At 43.8% G+C, this 21,453-nt stretch overlaps 1 protein-coding gene across 1 annotated transcript in view; it reads left to right on the top strand.

Moving 5' to 3' along the window:
- Positions 1-13,459: 13,459 nt before the first annotated feature.
- The window catches only part of RBM47 (RNA binding motif protein 47), a 226,242-nt gene continuing 218,248 nt past the window's right edge, over positions 13,460-21,453 (top strand). The window contains exons 1-2 of the mRNA XM_073561118.1: positions 13,460-13,610; positions 13,779-14,016. The gene's annotated coding sequence lies outside the window, so the exon portion shown is untranslated. The remainder of the gene's footprint in view (positions 13,611-13,778; positions 14,017-21,453) is intronic.

The following is a 21,453-nucleotide window of genomic DNA, read 5'->3' as shown; positions in this document are numbered from 1 at the left end:
AAGTTCAGAAAAGAGCGACCAGAATGGTGACCGGTCTGCAAACCCTGTCTTATGAGGAAAGGTTGCAGGATTTGGGAATGTTTAGTTTGCAAAAGAGAAGACTGAGAGGAGACTTAATAGCTGTCTACAAATATCTAAAGGGCTGTCACATTGTAGAAGGATCAACTTTATTCTCATTTGCACAAGGAAAGACTAGAAGCAATGGGATGAAACTGAATGGGAGGAGACACAGATTAGATATTAGAAAATTTTTTTTGACAGTTAGAGTGATCAATGAGTGGAACAGGCTGCCACGAGAAGTGGTGAGTTCTCCTTCAATGGAAGTCTTCAAACAGAGGCTGGACAGACATCTGACTGGGATGATTTAGCGAATCCTGCTTTGAGCAGGGGGTTGGACCAGATGGCCCAGGAGGTCCCTTCCAACTCTACGATTCTATGATTCTATGATACTACGACTGTGTGAGTGTTTGAGTTCTGCCAGTAGCAGCGCTAGCGCCAGCGCGCATTTGCTCCATCTAACTCAGCAGCATAGCGTCTGCATTGCGCCAGCGTGATAGCGGCGTCATGCCTGCGGCTCTGTTATCGCCGCACTGCGTTTGTAGTCTTGCCTGGAGTTCGCAGTTGCGACGCCACGCACACATTTTCCACGGTAGGTCTAGACGGAGTAGTCCTGCTGTCTAAGGCTACTCCTGTGACCATAAATACCGCGTGTGCACCGCTGAGTTTCTGTGACCTTAAACAGACTCAGCGTTTCTGTGTTTTGTTTTGGTGTACAGCTCTGTGATTTCAACAGAGCTTGTTCAGTGCTATTGGGTGCAGTTTAACCCTTCGCACACTACCGCCAGATTGCACTGCCTTCACTTAGCTGCGGTTTTTCCAGCTTCCGCATGGTGGACCCCGGGTGGCGAAGGCACTTTAATTATATTTTTATTTAGCGCCTTCCGCCACTCCTAACACCCCTGCACTGCGCCCCTCACTACAGATATGTACTCCACCATTAATATACTATTAGCCACACACTAATCAAAATATAAAGTGATTAGCAGCATTGTGCCCCCCATTAATTATAATCTCTGCCACCCAATAATATAAACTATTCAGTCTGTGACTCTCCCCAATTAACTGTAAGGCTATGTGCACAACGGAAAGTATGCAATGTTTTTACAGTACAAGCAAAATGAATGCGTTGATTATTTTTCCTTGCAGATTTGTAGCAGATTAAAATCTGCATAATGTCAATTCAGCAGAGTATTTCACCCATACTAATGAGTAGAGGGAAAATATGCAACAGAAGCATGTCAAAAAATGTATTTTATGCAGCGTTCTTCCTGTCAACACATTAGGATATGCACGCAGAATTTTATTGTGCAAATCCTGAAGAGTGCACATAGCCTATGTCTTCCCATTTATTATAAGTACTTGATAACATCATAATGAATTTGTCTGTGGGAAAAAACATTATTAGGTGCTTAACATACCCTGCCTACTTCCAATTCATTACAAGTCCCTGATGGTGTTTTCTACCACCTTTCACTTCATTATAAAATGCACCTTACTCCATCCTTTGCCCAATACATATTAAGTCCCTGAGAGAGTCATAATGAATTGTGAGATGGGGAGGACGCTATCAGGAACTTAGTACCCTCTCCACCACTCAATTCATTTTACATCCATATCTAAGGTTCTCTTCCTCCTCCCCCTGTTCATAAGTCCATAAATCCTCCTCATTCCCATCTGAATCCTCCACCCTCCTCATTGTCCTCTCCCTCACAAGGAGCCTGTTTCCAGGGGCGGGTGATGGAAAAACTGCATCTCCTGAATCAGATAGAGAAATCTCTGACAACACCTTACCACCCTCAAGGTAATGGGGCCTGTAAATGGTTCAATCGGGTCTTGATTCAGATGCTGAGGACGGTAGAGGAAGGCAGGAAAGTGCGCTGGCTTTAATTTGTGGCTGAGTTAGTTTGGGTGTACAATAATCGAGTACATCGCACCACTGGATACATGCCTTACACCTTGCTCTTTGGCCGACCGGGACGAGAGATCACCGAGCTGGAGTTGGATCTAGAGGAGAACTACCCACAGAAGGGGGTGTCCAACTGGGTGCGAGAACATCGTCACCATTTGCAAACGCTCCACCAGCTGGTGCAGACCAAGTTTCGGGAACTTGAACACCCAGAGACAGCTCCTCTACGAGGGACAGCTCTCAAGGTCGGAGATCGTGTGCTAATCCGAGACAAACATCCGAGTGGCAAATTGGAGTATCAGTGGAAAAAAAACCTGTATCGGGTAAAGCGAAGGAACAGCTTCGAAGGTCCCATCTACGATGTTTAACATGAAGGTGAGGAAGACGCTCCCACTTGTTATGTTCTTGCCTCTCATAGGACCCTAATCAAAGGGAAGAAACACAAAGTACCCCTGAAACACTTCCTCCTGCATCTGTTTAAACTGATGGAGAATAATTCCTCGACTTGCCCCATGCAAGCCCAGAAAAGGAACAGGTTCTTGAAGCTTCGGAGATGGCTGTTCCACTGGATCTGGACGTGTACCCATCCTCACCCATTCCACCTGACTCTACTACTCAACCTGACCCTGCTTCGTAATCTGTCTTACACCACACCGAACGGACAACAGCTGGAAGACCCCCCCAACAGATACAATCAAGACCAATTTATTTGGCATAGGATCATTTAGGAAATGGAAGTATGTCAACGGTTGCTACAAGAACTCTCGCCCGTGTAAGTGTAGGATCGTGAGCCGACTGGGGGGGGTGGTCCCTACATAACGCTTATGTCATTACCAAAGACAAAAGTCCGTAGTCTGTAGCTGTATCAACAGGTTTTTCTTTATTCGGTTCCTTTCTTCAGTAACAGCAATTTCAGACAGCTTCTGTACACCATACCCATAAACACGCCTCTTCCTTCCCTCCTCTGCTTCCCCGATGTGACGTTGTTTCAGACTCTCTCACTGTGGCTGCCTTAGGCCCATGGCCACAGCGATCACCTACTCGGCCTGTCCACCCGTTGCTACACCTACTTCGCTTCAGTGCTCAGCTCTCCAGCAGTTCGGTACCCTAGGCTCTCTGTCCCTTCTGCTGTCTTCCTGTCTTCCGGGGCCACCCCCCTTTCCCTCTAGTGGCCAAGCTCTGTAATCCCTTCTTCGTCCTACACGTACACATATATATGTTACAGCAAAACATGTTACATAGCACATATACATTTGTCCCTTTACACTCAGACTGGTCCACGTATTAATCCACCCTCCTACATAAGCAGAAAGACCAGGCTGGGGGTACCTTTCTTGCGCCGGGTCCGGAACTGTCCGGGGCTGTCTCCTCTGTTGTCCAGGGGAAAGCTTAAGCACCCAGACTGACCTTTACACTCAGTAGTGGGGGGCGTAGTTAGCTCAGGGAGAGTGAAGTGTGAGCAAAAGTGATCAGTCTTGGTGGGAACAGACAGCGCACGACAGGGAGAAGTGAGAGCTCCATCTCTGCAGCACCAGAGCAGCACAGGCCCGTGCCTAAGAATCTCCTCAGGCACCCACAGCGACTGTGGACAGAGATTTAGAGTGCCTCTGCTGGCTCTCCCAAACCAGGGTATCGAACACTGTGGGCCTGCTTTTGCAGCGCTCGTACCGCGTCAAAGAGGCCAAGTACGTGACCGTGAACTGTGCCCCGACTTCCCGATCCATATCTGTCGGGGTATAGTGGGACTGAGCTGTGTTGCGGCCCACACTTTACCCGTGACTACAATCCCCGGTCCAGGAACCCTGCGTAGGGTAACAGAGACAAACTGTCGCCATCAAGACTCCACCGGATTCTTGCTTAAACCAGAACTCTACCGGAACAAGGCTTCACTGACTGCTGTCGGCGGCACCGCTCCGCATCGTTGAATCCAGCACCTGGAAGTTGACTGACCAAATAAGTTATCTTTTGTGAACTCATTTCCACCTATCACTGGTGTTGCTTTGTTCACTTAATTTCATTGTTGTTTTCCCCCATCACAGTGATAACCCTGCAAAACTGCTTAACTCTCTGTGTGGAGTATATCCCTGTTCAAGTAAATACGTTAACCCTTGATCGGTCTGCCATCTGTCACTGCATCCCGCAAACTGCTCACATCTATGAGAAGACAACTGCAAATGTGCTTGTTGTGTTTCTGCGGAGACAAGGTTCAACTCTGCTATACTGTGTTGGTTGTAATCAGGCCACAGCTCTGCAGCAGAGTTGACAGCAGTATAGAAGGGCAAGTGCAGACGCAAATGTTTGTAATGAGACAAAGTTCACTTCAGTTTTACTGGGTTAGTTTTGATCTCACTGCAGAACTGTGTGTGATTATGAGAGAAAAGTGCCTCCTTTCATTTACAATAAGCTCTGGAGGCAGATTTTCGGGGAGATCAGTGTCCGGCCCATAGATCTTAACAGCTTATTTACATATAAGTAATGCATGCATTTCTCTGCAATAAGACATAGGATCACAGATATGAAGCTATCATTTTATTCAGCTCTCTACGATTTTCATGCCAATATAGACCGCTTAGAAGCCCTTATCCTGCTGACAGATTTCCTCTAAGGCTACTAAGGCTACTTGACAGCAACAATTTTACCAGCCAACCAAAGGTAGTGTAGGATAGCTTAGTGTTCATTAATTTCAGTGGTATCCGTGTATTCGAGATCCATTGCTCTGTTGCAGCTAAATTTGTCTTTGTATACATATGGAAATCTAAGTGAACTAGTGGACATAGGTATTGGAGCACTGGCAGTCAATGGCTTTTCTCCCCACCTGGTGCTGCCCTCATTTGCTTCATTGACTGTGAAGACAGAATCGTTAATAGTGCTATACAATGTGGAAATAAATTGTGCATATACTTCTGGAATAATGCCATACCCATGTCCATATTGTCTTATAGACAAAGAATCCCTAGTTTAAAAAAGTAAAAATTTTGGTATAAAAAACATGAACAATTCCCTGTGGGTCCTGATCACTATTTCTTCTCAAGTCCTCTTGCTGTATGGACAAGCAGCCACTTCATAATTAATTGGCTTTTTAAGCTGTGAATAATGCCGCTAAAGATTTTGCATCAGGAACATGTGACTTAGGATTAAAGCAGGGAAAGAACACGCATGCACACAATACGTGGTGGAAATTTAGCAAAACTGATGTTGAAGCCACCTGACAATACAGTCATGCAGGGACACCATTTTTCCACACAAGAATACATTTTTTTTTAACTTGCATTTCCCATTTTAACAGACAACACATCATGTATTGTCTGATGGAGAATTTGATCAGTAGTAACCAGATGGTTCTTTTCATACAGGTCTTCTTTCTCTTTGTTAACCCCCTTGAGTTTGAGAACAGGTCTTCTAAGAACCTGATGAACTGGTCGGGGCACATTTAGGGAAAATGAGAATAATGTTGTTTTTGTCGTTTTGATTCTGCTTTGGTTCGGTAGAATTTTTGTTACTCATTCAAGCACGGTATTGATGCTGGAATTAGAAATATTGGAGATTAAAGTTTTATGCATGCCATCATTTCAATGAGAATGTCTTACCCATTAAAAGCATCTGCAAACTTTAATTTTCTTATCTCATCTGTAAACTGACTGGCTACTAGAAGTTAAGCTGTTTTTTGACTGAATTAGTCATAAATCAGCCTAGTTGTCTGTTCTAGTGAAACCTGTTATGTAAGCTTGATAGAAAGGTCTAGAAATGGTTCGCTTTCTGAAGATTTTGTGTCGATTTTGACAGATCAGAACGACTCATTCACACTTTCCCTAGTAATTTGAGACACATGTGACCATAAAATATTTTAGTCAAATAAGACCCCCTTGTACAGTTAGAGGGGTTCTCCAGGTATGTTATGTTGTTGACCTATGTTTTTGATCACATCGGTGTGGGTCCGACAACTGGCACCCTCGCCTATAATGTTGCGCTCACTGCAATTTGTGGATCACCCCCAGGGCAGGTGTGGGGATTACTCGGTACCAGGCCGGTGTCTTAAAGGGAAGTGTCGCGGTGGCGGTGACCCGGTCCGTGGCCCTGGGTGTCCATGCAAAATAGGTGGAATTGGATAAAGTTTATATGTAGGTAGTTTGTGACGCCATTAATAAGTGAAAAAGGAAGCCAGCTCACCAGTAAGCAGAATCACGGAGCTCCATACAGACCAACGTCAGGAAATCAGAAATGAGGAGGAATTTAGCTCCAGCTGCATAGAAATTCTTCTTTATTCAATAGAGTTAAAATTGACACATCATTGAACTCTCCAAATAACCACACCAAAGCAGGACGAGATGGGGCTACGCGTTTCGACCTACATGGTCTTTGTCAATGCAACTGGAGCTAAATTCCTCCTTTTTTCTAGTTTGTGACGCCACCTGTGGTATCCAGTCAGAGATGACCAGCGCTGCAGTACAGAGCCTCTGGGACAGATGGTGTGGCGCAGCAAAGATGTAATAGCTCTCCACAGGCAGAGCAGTAGTCCCGGGGCAGCGGTAGTAGATGTTGAGATAGATGATGTAGTGTTAGGCACAGAGATGTAGCAGTGCTGAGTGGGTTGGCGCAGGAAGAAGGCAATGACGCAGCTGAATGCAGTTCCGAAACTTTAGTCACATTTCTGGCATAAACAGATGCCCGCTTCAGTGCCTTGCTCTCCTGGTCAGGGACTCAGCCAACTCTCAGGCAGATGGAATACACCCTTCCAGCACTCCCTTTCGTGTGTCTTTTCTGAATGTCTCCTTTCTAATCTGAAGTACTTGTAGTTCTGAATTACACTCAAGTTCCTCCTTCTCGATGTTACTTATAACTCCACTTGCATGACAGGCAGCTGTGCCTGCATTGGGGACTCCATACAACCATATCCCGGCTCACACACATTGCTGCTGTGTCTTTGAGTCTTAGATGGGAATAAAGTGGTCACAACTTCTTTTCCTCCGGTTTTGCTGAAGGATCATTAGTATCACACACAGCCTCGGATACCGGCGCCCGGCCTTGGCGCATTAAACTTAGGAAAAGGGCTCCGCTCTAGCCCTAATCCCCAGTCTCTCTCCTCCTCACGTTCTGTTCTTATCCATCTTCATTCTGAACAACTGATCCTTCTTTCTTCCTCCCTGCTTGCTAGCAGCTCCAGCTCACAGGAGGCTGCTGCATCTACGTCCTTTCTCCTCCTTTCCCCCCAGAGGGGAACTGTCTTCCTCCCCCTCTATTGGGATTCTGACTGCAGAGAGGTCCTCTCTCTGCTTCCCCCTGTGGGGAACTGACCTAACGTCCTGTCAGCTTTCCCCTCTATTGTAATCTAAGCTCCACCCACCATCCAGCATACTTCATGAACCAAAGCAGCTGCCATAAAGGGTGCTCTGCTGTTCTAAGGTGTCTGTGCTGGATGTAGGTGCTGGAGTCTGGTCAGGTGTTACCATCTTACCTGGGGAGTGGGATACTACACCTCAGGAGGAGGTGCAGTACCCCTGTGGCGACTGAACCCTCAGGGGCGCCACATTTGCAATGGCTCTGCAGTCAAAGCAAAGTAGGGTGTACTTACATATCACACTGGAGATGTCCAGAAAAGGCAGGTGACACATACGTGAGATCAGGGATGAACTGGGACTGACATTCAGCGCTGGCATTTTAAAGCACACAGGCCACGCTGTCCTCGCCCAAAGCAGCAAGATGGGGATATCTATAATATTACCATGCCTGGAGGAAATATAAATTTACAATATTTCTAAAAATGTCTATAATACCACTATATAAAATTGAATAATAATAACAATGCTCCAATATAACAGAGAAATACCAACAAACCATAACCAAATGTTTCAATAAAATGCAACATTTTTCGCTCCAAAAATCTCAGTATATAAGGAAGGCCTTAGAAAACCCTATAAGATAATTGGGGAAATTCCAAATAACAAATAAATCAAAAAGATGAAAATATAAAAATAATTGTACAAGAGACTTTAGGTCCTAATCTTCAATCAAAAATCTAGAACACCAAAAACCAACCTAGGGTACAGAATATCTCACAGAACAAGAATGTCACTCAGTGGAAGTAATTCTAGATAAAAGTCCTAAGGTGGTAGGTAATAGGGATCAAATGCAATCAAATGTTAATGTGGACAATTCATAGGCATAACAAGCAAGAGGAGTCTCTTTAAAAGGGTACCTGTATAGTGGAGGCAGGAATTTCTCTTCTGTTTGGTGTGGAAGTCTTCCTGTGATAGTGAGATCTTCAGCAAGAGAGTTGCCCACGATCAATTTAATGAAAAGTATGTAGCAACGCTGTACCGGGCGCTGTACCCCTTATAATAATGACCCTGTACCTCCTTATAATAATTCTAACTCCTCCTGTGCTTTTTTGTTATAATAATGCCTCGCTTCTTCCCTATAATGATAATGACCCCCCATTGGGTCTCCTTATAATAATGACCTTCAGTGTACATAGAAATAATAGGGCCCATAGAAAAAGTCCTATCACATCAGTCAAAGGAGTGCATATACCCACTATGATACCTCTTTCATGACCCCCATAGAGTATTATTATGCCCCCACATGATATGATGACCCAACAAACACTATACAAATTATGATGGCCCACAGGACCCCAAATATTAAGATGAACACCACAGCCCCCCTATATTCCTACATTAGAGTATTCATCACAGCCCCTAAAATACAGTATGAGGTGCCTTACCCCTATATAAAATATTATTTCCTCCATAACCTCTTGATGTCCCCCTAAATCACCCCACACTATAAGAAGGTAACCAAAGCCCCTACATAGTATATTGTACCCCATAGATATCCACATAGTATGATGTCCTCCAAAGCCCCCACACACAAAAAAGATCCCCTTCAGACCCCTATATAGTATGATGGTCCTCCCCAAACAGCCCCTATATAATATGATGGTCCCTCCAAACAGTCCCCATATGCTATGATGGTCTCCCACAGCTCCCAAAAATAAAAAAAATCATTATACTCACCTAATACTTGAACCTCGTCCTCCGCAGCGTCTGTCTCCTCTTTTGTCCCATCTCTCAGTGGATGCTGGTGATTTCATGCAGGAATGTCATTGCACCGCTGATGTCACCTGTGTGTGATGGCTTGCAGCAGGGCCTCAGCAGAATCATAGAGTCATAGAATTTTAGAGCTGGAAGCGACCTCCAGGGTCATTGTGTCCATTGGGTTTCAGTCCCGTAATCCAGCAGGGGATGCGCAAAATGAGCGTAAATGAAACTTGGATGAGGAAGGGAAATAACAAAAACAAAAGTTCTTTACTTGTGACCGATCAGGTCGCCAGTGACACTCCATCCTGTTGTCGTCCAGGACCTCCGGCCCTCCCAGAGACGCAGAACAGGCTCTTCACACTTTTTCTTCGGTGCAACCTGCACAACTTCCTTGGTTAGGGCCTCATTAATCAATGCAGGGCTGCTAGGTGGCATAATGGGCCGCATGTGGGCCCTGAACAACAATGTATGTGTGGTCCAAAGACCCATTGGAGGAGGGCTCTCCACTATCACTTCGGCTCCACCCGTTCCTTCAGATTCTTCTGCAGGGGTCGGGGTCTCTTCTTCTGCCACGCCCATCTCAAGCGGACACCAGTCACAATGGGACATTGCCTCAGCTCAAACCATTGCTTTTTCCATCTTGGCGCCCTTTTCCTCTCAGGACGCCCACGAAGGGCGGCACTGCCCTCAGTTTTGCGCCACTGACCGTCTTCTTCTTGTCAGTGCATCTTTAAGCCACTATCAGTTGTGATCTTTAACTTTCTCACAGCTGCTATTTCTAGGGTTTCTCCGCTCTTTACACAAAAGGTATCGGCATCCTGCCGACTACGCCAATTCTGTAAGACGGCCAGGGTGGTAGTCGTGGCAATGGGCTTCCCACCCCCTGGTGCCTCACAGATGAAACAAAATGCCTTCTCTAAGGTGTGTGTAACAAAACACTTACGGTCACTGCCAGGTTCTTCTCAGATCCTGTCACTCCAGCTTCACAAAATATCTCAAAGTCTCAAGATTTTTCAAACAACACAACTTTACTGGGTAGCAGCATTTTCTTCTTATAGGCAGCACATTTCATATACAGAGTCGTCTTCCTCTCTTTCCATTTCATCCGAACAGGCCCTGTTCTCACTAGAAGCTTCCTCTGCCTGGAAACCTCCACTGTATCTTTTGGACAGTCCATGTCCCATCTGTTCTCTCCCGTCACCAGCTCCTCATCTGCCCCTTGTCCAGTTCCAATAAGGAAAGGTTCCGAGAAAGCCATCTCGGCTACTCCAGCCCCGGTCTTAGACTCTGGCTACTGCTTAGGGATGATCTTGTCCAGGTGGTGCCCGTCAATACTATTCTCAGCCTGGGGCCCCTTACTGCTACAACAGCTTTATCCCCACAGCCTATAGTCCTCTGCTCTCTCACTACTCATACGTCCTGCCCTTGGGCAGGCTGCCCAGGCGTCTGACACAACCAGGAAGTATCCTGACTAAACTCCTCTGCTCTTTGCTACCCCTCCCATCTAGTTAACCCCTGTACTGCCTATTTCCTAACCTATTCTATGATACTCTCTATCTCTAGTCCTCGACTCTACAATGCCCCCCTCTGTTCTACCCCACTATGGTCTTATACTACCTAAGCTCATATTCTATCCCTAAGCCTATAAACAGTACATGACAGATACACTATCTAAGCTTTACATTCACATTACAGCACATGACATTACAGTGTATGAACATTCACAAACAATGAGGTGCCACAGGTGACTGTGTGAACAGAGAGGAGGCACATAAGGTTCCCCGCCACCTCCTTACATTCTGGACAGTCTTAAACTGTAAAACTGCAAACTAAATGCTGATTTGAAAGGAGTTAAAAGTAATGCATATACAGTACTTATTTTATGTTTAAAAAGGAGTTGAAAAATATAATGATTTTCATCTACAGCTTCCTACTTGGATCCAGCAGAGAACACTCATGGTCTACTACACTGACACAGGAAGAGAAGATGTCACTGTTTCACCAGCAGCAGGATCACTGCAGCTTGTGATTGACTGCAACAATCAGATGACAAGAGCAGCAAGTCTTTGGATGTTTTTTTTGATAATGTACTGCTCAGGTCACGTGAATGCTCCAGCCCATCAAATGACTTAGAGCTTTGTCACATGATTTAGGATGTAAAGTCAATCCAAAATCAAAAGACCTCCAACTGCAAACAGCTGTTTCAGGGTGTTTTCCCTGCATCAGTGCAAGCCTCTTTAAAGTCATGATATTGACTTTTAGGAGCTGCTTCCTAGAAGTGGCACAAGAGACCCAATTCTCTTAATCTGTGAGCAGATATTTTCCATATTTTATTTCCCAATGAAGTAATGCTTGGCTTATAAGTCACCCTATATCATTTTGGCGCTATCCTTAAGGAGACATTTTACACTTTAGACCCGCTGTCGAAAGGCCTCTCCAAAGCCAAGCAGTATCTTACATTGCACTCATGAGTGGCAAGAACCCCCAAACAGCTGTCTTTTTCCTCCATATACACTGACTTAAGGGCCTGTCACACTAAGCGATATCGCTAGCAATATCACTATAACGTCACTGGTTTTTGTGACGTAGCAGCGATATTGCTAGCGATATCGCTATGGCTGATACTTACCTCCGACCCGCTCCCCCGCTAGTTATCGCTGATCGCGCGAGAATGTCCTGGACCGTTTTTCGTCGTCAGCTTCCTGTGGCACCGACGAGCGACGCGTGGACGCGGGCGGGAGGACATCAGGATCGCCGCGTCTGACAGGTAAGTAGCGACCCCCGACCCCTGCTATGTCGCTGGTGAGATCTGCCTGTGTGGCAGCTCACTAGCGACCACTTAGCGATGTACCAGCGATCCTGACCGCGTCATATCGCTGGTCGGGATCACTGGTGCATCGCCAAGTGTGACAGTACCTTTACTCCCACACTCCAAAAAGACGTACTAATAGGGAAATTAGATTGTAAGTCCTAATGGGGACAGTGATTGATGACATCGTATGTAAAGTGCTGTGGAATATGGTAACGCTATATAAACAAGCAAATAAACTGAGAGCTTTGAAAAAACGCTTAAAAAGCTTAGAAGGAGCCTAGTCCAGCAGCCTGGTTTGTGTTCTGTGGCCACCAGAGCAGAGCCCTGCAAATCTCCTGTTATCTGATAGAATCTTTGCTTTCTCTTCTGATTTGTAACCCCAGTATGACCTCATTGTTTTGGCTTGACCTTCAAATGACGTCACGCTGAGCCTAATAATTGGAAGAGGCGCCTGGAACTACTTTGGCAGGTTAGTGAAGGCTCGCAAGGAGGTTCTTTAGTGGGTTGTCCACAGACTACCAACATGGCTGCTAGACCAATACCCTGCAAATCTTTTTGATCATCTTTAATAATAAATACGGTAAGTGCATACACTGCCCCCTTACAGCTTGCGCACCATGCACATGCGAGACCATTATATTTTTTAGAACGTAACTTAAAACTGGATTACGATATTACAATTCACAACAATTCTACTCTTGCTGGCAAGTGATGAGACTATGTGCTGGAATTTTCCTTGACTTTAAGGCCATTTATCTATTATTTTATGCTCTCATGATTTCTTTATTATGTCTATATCGGCCTCGTTTATCATTCTGTGAATTAAAACAGACCGTGGAAGTGATCTAAGGCTAGGGTAGGCTCAGACATACCCCGTAATCAGAATTTTGTTCTTTTTCTTCTAGTGAGTTTGTTTTTTTGTGCTCTTATCTGTTCCCTTACTGTTAGCTGCCTGTGTTTACTATAAACCTTGTCTGTGTGTTTTAGCCTAGCATGCAATGAGATTTGTCACTTGTTTAACCCTTGAAAGATATCTGCATGCCCTTATTCTGTTAGGGGAAGTAAAAACAGTGTTTCACTAGTTAGATCTGGGCATGGTTAAAACTAGGCTTGGCAGTAGTAGAACAGGTTTGGCCTCCTATTTTCTTTTCCTTGTATCCATTTTGTATATGGTCTATAAATAATACCAGAGAGGGCACAGAACTGAGTGGGTGATAGGGCGTTACGCCCACCTCCATGGTATTGTCAGTGTTAGCATCATCCACATGGCTTGAGCATTTGCTGTGTAAGCATGATAGAGTGATTATTCTAGCTGCGTCATTTCCAGTTTGTGGAAGTTTTGACAAATGCTAAGAAAGGAGAAATGAATCAGGTGCCTTGACAAAAAAAAAAAAAAGAAAAAAATGCAAAGCTGAAGAAAACTGTATGAAGCGTAGACATAACTTCTCCCAGATATCGAAATGTGGAACTCCCTCTCTGTGTCAGTAACTAAGAAGAACCCGAATGAACATAATTCGAGAACTTTTGCCTTTGTAGTAAAGGTATCTGGAGAGGAATGTGGCACTGGCCCATGGCCAGTAAGGGCTCACTGAGCAGGATAAAATTTCAGTTTGGAAGTTGCTTGTGTTAGTTAGGAGTTAGATTCTGGTTTGGCAAGTTTAAGGGCAGGGAGTATACCAGCAAGAGACAGGCTTTTCACAGAGTGAAACTGATAAGACTGCCCCTGCCAAACCTCTAGTGCTTGACTCCGAATACTACTTTATCCACTTTTCCTCTAAAGCAAAGTGGGCTTTCGGTATGCCACATACGCCTAATGATGTCTATCTAGTCAGGCTTCTTTTTTTTAATTAAAATAACCTTCTGAGACCCTTTTTATATTATTGGAATGTGCAGCAAGGATTTGAGAATAGTAGGAACCTGCTAATTGAAAATTTTTTTTTTTTTGTTCTGTGCATCTTTCCAGTTCTCGAAAGGGGAAAGAAAAATTACAGAGAGGGGTGAAGAGACTGAAAGTGAGCGTTCAGGCTGGAGGGTTTGGTTGCTATCAACAACAGGAGGTGCTCGCAGATCCTTCTCCTGCCAGTGTAAAGGAAAGCAGGAGATGCAATTGGTTTTGAGTCACACAGAGACGTCTCCAGAGCGCAGGTTTACAGCACAGTAAAAGAGAAGCCGCTTGGCCTCCAGAATCACATAAAAAGCAGGTAAGTGTTAAACTTCAGTAAACGTGTTTATTACGGACCATGGGTGGACATAACCATTAGCGTGCAGTGCTTGCCCCTCCGCACTGGGTTCAGAAAGTTATATATTACTTTTGACTATTGATTTGTGAATGGTTAAAAAAGAAAAATATTCAGAATTGAGAGTCCTCAGTGGTTGATACCTTTTAATGGCTAACTGAAAAGATGGTAACACATTGCAAGCTTTCGAGACTACTCAGGTCTCTTCATCAGGCATTGACTAATACAAAATCTGAAGCGTCACATATTTATGCACAATACAGCACAGAAAAAAAAGAGGATGTTTTGTAAAAGGTTTATCAGTAATATTATTCTACTTGGATCACCCCTTCTCCATTTCTTCCGTCAGTATGTAGCAGGTGAACACTATCTACCATATGTTTAAAGGGTACTATGGTGACAACTGGCAGCAGATCATCTTTTCACATTTGGATCTTTAATGTTCTTGTACAATTTTTAGACCTATTATTTTTGGACAAAAAAATTCAGAAAACCAGAAACCCTTTAGAGAAGGATTAATATGGCATGGTGCTTCCAATACATTTTCAGACGCAGACGGTATAACTGGTGCTCAGGACGGGGCATAACTTTGCATCATGACTGTCAGTTTTCAATATGTCACGAGCGTGATTCACAGATGTGAAATGCAGGGTTCCATTTTCAGTACCCAAAAAACTGTCCAAGCAAATAACAAATGTAGCAATCGTAGCCCAGACCGGAGTGGTGCACCTCGTCGTTATGATAGAAATGGTGCACATTTCCAATTACTTTATATAGGATTGGAGCAGCCACGTTACACAGATTGCCTATATGTGATGAATAGTCTAAAGCAAAGTTTGCAGAGTGACACTTGTTCTTTTAGAGGACTGTAAATCTGTAGTTAACACAGAAGGAAGGTTCACACCGCCGTATAAAAAAGTTTCATGTAGAAAAGTGGGACAATTTTTTATCACGTTATCCGTATACAATCCGTTTTAGCAGCTATTAGCAATTTACAAGACTTTTTACAGTTTCCTATGTTACAGAATTGCAATGTATCTGTAAAAAACGGATGTTGTACTTTGGCTCATTATGGCATCCGATTTTTTTCTCGCACATATAGATTTGAATGGGTGAGTCTCATCCAATTTCCGGTGGAACATCTTGCATGGCGCAATTTATTTTTCTCCCAGAGTCAGTACAACAAAATCGCTCATCTGCTCTGTCCCATTGAATACCTTTGGTCCGAGCGCTGTTTTTTAACGGATGGCGCTCGGAACGAAAATATGATTGTGTGCACAAGCCCTTACGATTATTTTGTGCCCTTCATTTGTATATTAGTCTTCAGTGGGCACACTTCAAGGCGGCACACAATTAGTGCCCGTCTGTAATGCTTTGTGTTGTTTTCCATGTCAGAATCTTTTCACACCTGCCTACTGATATACAATAGTGATGTTTTTAGAGGACTTGCTGAATTGTATTTAGGTATTCATAATTACGTTCCTACAACCTTCACTGCCCTTACTGAGCTCACATTTACTGGACATACCCTTAAAGTTGTCCAGATTCGCCCTTATAACCAATACACGTTTTTCACTTCTTATATTACTCTGTTAATTAAAAAAAAAGAAAAAATAAACAACAATCTTTTACATGCCGACATCTAAGTTGTCTGAGGTCACTCCGGAAAAAATTCACACGGTTCACCTGTTTCCATGGGAGAGGTATGAGAAGCTCAGCCGGCAGGTGTAACTGAATTAAAGGGAATTTTCCATCTGCTTCTTCTGCCCTGTCTTAGCCATACTTCCTGTACTTTACATGTAAATGACTTGTATGCCACATCATCATCTTATTGTACCCGCTGAAAGGGAAAGGATTTGGCATGTTATGAGTGAATCTAATCAGACGGGAGCTCACAGGTCTAAAACTAGATTTACCAGACTGGTACTGGTTTGAAAGAAAAAAAAATAACATTGTCAATGGAAGTATACAAGATTACTTGTAAAATCGGCCTCCTTTCCTGAACAGAGATTATTTCGAGAGCTACGAGAGGGATTTATATAGAAATCTCACTTCTACAGTGCCCTCTTCTTGCATAATGTATGATACTAGGCTGGTTTATTGCAACACATCTAGGAAAGTATTGATAGCAGGGGTGTATCTATAGGGGTGCAAAGATAGCGGCCACTCTCAGATCCCTTCTATCACATAGGACACATGATAGATGCACTGGCGGACACAGGCAGAAAAGGGTCCTGGTGCAAGAACAGTATATGCGCTCTTTTCAGTCCAATAGCTCATCACAATGCACATTGCCACCTACTTTGGAGGCGTTGGTGGACACTGAAAGGGTTAAAATCTGTGTCCTAGCTGTCAAGTTCTGCCCCATACTCCTTGATTGGCTTTCCCTAATTCAAAGAGGGGTTGTTCCTTTCCTCGTCTTCCCCGTAGCCAATAGCATCTTGCTGCCTTCCCATGTTATTCTGTATGGTCCATCTCTCTTCCCCCAATACCTTGAGATCTGGTTGCATCTCCCATCCTCCCTCTGAGAGTAAATCTGTGACCGACTTCCGCCCATCTTGGTGTTTTTTTGCTTAATTTCATATGTATATAACTAACTCCCAATATATATATATATATATATATATATATATATATATATATATATATATATATATATATATTGGGCTTTAGTTTTTTTTTTAGTCTCTACAGTCTAGCGGCCCCTGGGCACCTGTGCGTTTGCTTTGGTTGCCCCAATGATATGTTCACCCCTGGGTAGGTGGCAGACCCTGTTACACATTTTGCATTACGATTCTAAAGAATTCAGAATATTTGGTTGATTCTTTGGAATTTTTTTTACTTGATGTGGCACAGTTGCATACATTTTATACAATATTTAGTAGTCAAAACATGTCTTTCTGTGCACTCCAATATATATTTTCCCATGTAAGCAAACATTTTGGAAGAAAATCATAGACATAATTGTCCCTATTTCCATGTCTGCTTTCCAACAGTATCATAAGGGTGAAAAATTTGGAGTTACGTTCCCAATTGTTGCAGCATATGCTTGTCTGAATGCATAAAATGTGCAGTATCTAATTCTAGGGACTCCCCTATATTGTGCCTATCACTCGGTTTTGTAGACCAGCCATGACCTGGCATCGAACATCAGTTTCAGGCAACAAAAAAGGAAGCTACCTACAAGAGACAACTTTAAGGTTTCCCTGCTGTAAAATGAATTTTTCTTAAATGCCCATTTAGTACATTTTGACTGTATAGAGATTGCTTATTGATATAAATCCCCTAGTATTAGCTAAAGATTCCTATGACAAATATGAAGAACGGCACGTGTATAATGAGAACAATACGCTCATTAAAGTCAGTGGTGCACTTATAATGCCGTAAGGCGTTAATTTACTGAAAATTAATGCTGCAAAAATGTGAAATTGTGAAATACTTTTGAGCACTTTTATGGGAGTGATTAAATTATGAAATCAATGTCTCTTGCAATACAGTTGTATTGTCTATAAGTATGTACACATGTATTGTGTCATGTATGATGTACGTGATACAATATTGGTGGGACGGGTACAGATTTTCATTCTTAACTTCTGAAAATTCCATTCTTCAGAACGTGAATAAAGGCCCTTGGCCGTGACCGAACTCTCTGCCCAGCGACTAGCTGTAGGCGGACTGCGTGCCAATGTATGGGCCTGTACATGGCAGAGAACTGCAGAGGTATTTCTTCTAGAGGAGACTTCCGCAGTAATATAATATTGGATTGAAATCTGGATATGTATGAAAGCATGACCCCATAAATTCCTCTTGGTGCTGGATTATGGCTCTTGACAACTAGTACTGGGTCATAATACAGGTGTATACATGAAGTCTAATGTTACAGCATTGATGCTGATTTACCTTCATCTCCAAAAAGTCTTATACTTTCATTCTCACATTCAAATACATTTGAAAAACTGAAAATTATTTTTCTAATGAGAAAATTCTTCCAACTGCTACAAATACTTTTGTTTTTTTGCACATATCTCTCACTGCTAGCTAAAAATTATGTGTTATTTATAGCCATGAAAAAAAAGGATCTCCATTACTCGTACTGTCCCATCTAACACATTTCCATCTTTTGGTGAAAAAAAGTAGATTGTTATAATATCTAGATGGCTAATTTAGAGCCACATAGAGCTTAGTAAGACTAGTGGGAAATGTGAGTCTCAGGAAAGTGATGTTCTGTTGAGGATTTAGTTAATTATGGGGATTAAAAACTTAGAGAGTGGCTACAGCTAGTGGTCGGAGAGACATTAGGGGATAGAGGGCACCAAATGAACGAGATTATAACTTCATAAGAGAGAACCAAATTAGAAAGACCTTTTTTTCATTTTTAAGAAGGAAAGAACTTCCCACTCAACCTTCCTTTGAGGCCCTCATAAACATTAGATTAAAGTTGGCCAACTCTGTGGGACTGACAGAAAATCTGATGAGTACTGGTACCTTATGACTCTTCATTGATAGATGATGTCAGGAGACAAAAGGATTGGGGAGTAGTTTGTATGTTTTTATCCTGTTGTTCCGAGAACATAAGTCACCACCAGAAGTGTCTGACAGCATCTTTATCAAAACTAGCCATTGAAAATGCATGAATGCTTGGTTGAGCTTGGTGACCATAAGTATGGAGCAGACGGAGGAGATAGCACTAACTCAGGTGGATGGTCACCTTTAATTGGATAGAGTTGTGTTGAGGGTTGGTGGTAAAGTACTGAAGAGATCAGATAAAGGGTTATCAGAGGTTAATAATGTTAAAAAAGCAGAGTGACCTGAAATACTAGTTTTCGTGCTTGGAGCTATGGAGCAAGATTTGGGCTCCTGGTGGAATTTTGTATGATCAAGTTTGGATGACATTTTCTGTGCCCATAGTTCAATGAAAGAGCATGGGAGAGTATAGTGGAGCGCAGAGTTGCTGTAGTGTGGTTCTTAGGACCCTTCCTGTCACGATAGGTTGAGGTTCATGCCTAGATACCATGATTGCTTGGATGATGCTTTTATGTTATTTCTTATAATAAATGTAAAATATTTATCAGTTTTGTAACAATTTATCAGGCCGCTGTGGCATTTCCTTCCACAATAAGTCTCACTTAAGGGGGTTTTACACTAAGCGATATCGCTAGCAATATCGCTAAAACGTCACTGGTTTTGTGACGTTATAGCGATATTGCTAGCGATATCGCTATGTGTGATACTTACCAACGACCGGCTCCCCTGCTGTCCATCGCTGATCGCGCGAGAATGTCCAGCTCCATTTCTCGTCGGGCGCTTCCTGCTGAGACTTCCTGCTGTGACGACGAGCGACGCGTGGAGGCGGGCGGGAGGACTTCAGGATCGCTGTGTGTGAATGGTAAGTATCGTGCGCTGAGTCGCTGCTGAATCGCTGTGAGATCTTTCTGTATGAAAGCTCACTAGCGATCATTTAGCGATGCACCAGCGATCCTGACCGGGTCGGATCGCTGGTCGGATCGCTGGTGCATCGCTAAATGTAAAAGGGCCTTTATTGGAGAGGTAAGGTTTATTTAGAAGCTGGGTGATTATGTGATCACAGCAGGCATTTCTATATATATCATCCTTTCAGTCATGGTTTCTAATAAACATGTATATGTGGATAGAGATTTTGCTTAAGGAGGTTGTCCAGGACTGAGCAACTGATAACCTATTATTATTATTATTTATATAGCGCCATTAATTCCATGGTGCTGTACATGAGATGGGGGGTTACATACAAAGTTATAGATATCGTTAACAGTAAACAAATTTACAATGACAGACTGGTACAGAGGGGAGGAGACCCTGTCCTTGTGGACTTACATTCTACGGGATAGTGGGGAAGAGACAGAAGGCTGGGGGTGCAGCAGCTCTGGTGGTGATGAGGCGGCAGAATGGTCATTGCAGGCTGTAGGCTTTCCTGAAAAGATGGGTTTTCAGGTTCCGTTTGAACGATCCGAGGGTGGTGGATAATCGGACATGTTGAGGCATGGCATTCCAGAGGATAGGGGATATTCGGGAGAAATCTTGGAGGCGGTTGTGTGAGGAACGAATAAGTTTGGAGGAGAGTAGGAGGTCTTGGTTGGATTGAAGATTACGTGAGGGAAGATATTGGGAGATTAGATCAGAGATATAGGGAGGGGAAAGGTTGTGGATGGCTTTGAAGGTCAGTGTTAGTAGTTTGAACTGGATTCGTTGGGGAATTGGGAGCCAATGGAGGGATTTGCAGAGGGGGTAGACCAGGGAGTAGCGAGGAGAGAGGAGGATTAGTCGGGCAGCAGAATTGAGGACAGACTGGAGTGGTGCAAGAGAGTTAGCAATGAGGCCACAGAGGAGAGTGTTGCAGTAGTCAAGGCAGGAGATGATGCGGGCATGTACAAGAGTTTTAGTAGATTGAGGACTGAGGAAGGGACTGATTTTGGAAATATTTTTGAGTTGGAGGCGACAGGAGGTGACAAGAGATTGGACGTGTGGTTTGAAGGACAGGGCAGAGTCGAGAGTTACTCCGAGGCAGCGGATTTCAAGTGCTGGAGAGAGCGTGATGCCGTTTACCATAATAGATAGATGGGGTGGGGAAGATAAGTGAGATGGAGGAAAGATAATGAGTTCAGTTTTATCTACGTTGAGTTTTAGGAAGCGAGAGGTGAAAAATGAGGCTATGGCTGATAGATACTCCGGGATTCTGGACAGCAGAAAGGTGACATCTGGGCCAGAGATGTAGATCTGAGTGTCATCTGCATACAGGTGGTACTGGAAGCCATGGGACTTTATGAGTTGTCCTAGGCCAAGAGTATAGATGGAAAAAAGTAGGGGCACCAGGACAGAGCCTTGGGGGACTCCAACAGAGAGGGGGTGGGATGAGGATGTAGTGTGGGAGTGGGAAACGCTGAATGTGCGGTCAGAAGGGTATGAGGAAATCCAGGACAGGGCAAGGTCTTTGATTCCAAGGGAAGAAAGAATCTGTAGCAGTAGGCAAAGGTCAACTGTGTCAAAGGCAGAGGACAGGTCAAGAAGGAGGAGGATGGAGAACTGTCTATTAGCTTTGGCTGTGAGTAAGTCATTAGTAATTTTGGTCAGGGGAGTTGCAGTGGAGTGGTGGGGGCGGAAGCCAGATTGCAGGATGTCAAGGAGGGAGTTAGATGAAAGGTGGGAGGAAAGTTGAGCATGGACATGCTGTTCAAGGAGTTTGGAAGCAAACGGGAGCAGTGATATGGGGCGATAGCTGGGCATAGCAGTTGGGTCAAGGTTTGATTTTTTTGAGGATGGGTGTTATGGTGGCATGTTTGAAGGCAGAGGGGAAGGTACCAGAAGTTAGGGATAGGTTGAAGGGTTAGGGCTGGAATGATCATGTTAGTGAGGTTGGGGAGCAGGTGG

This window comes from Dendrobates tinctorius, unplaced genomic scaffold, assembly GCF_039654945.1.
Source record: "Dendrobates tinctorius isolate UK_male_01 unplaced genomic scaffold, ASM3965494v1 ptg000314l, whole genome shotgun sequence".
NCBI classification, from domain to species: Eukaryota; Metazoa; Chordata; class Amphibia; order Anura; family Dendrobatidae; genus Dendrobates; species Dendrobates tinctorius.
The sequence above is the reverse complement of the archived record's forward strand: the minus strand, read 5'-3'. Positions and strand labels throughout refer to the sequence as shown.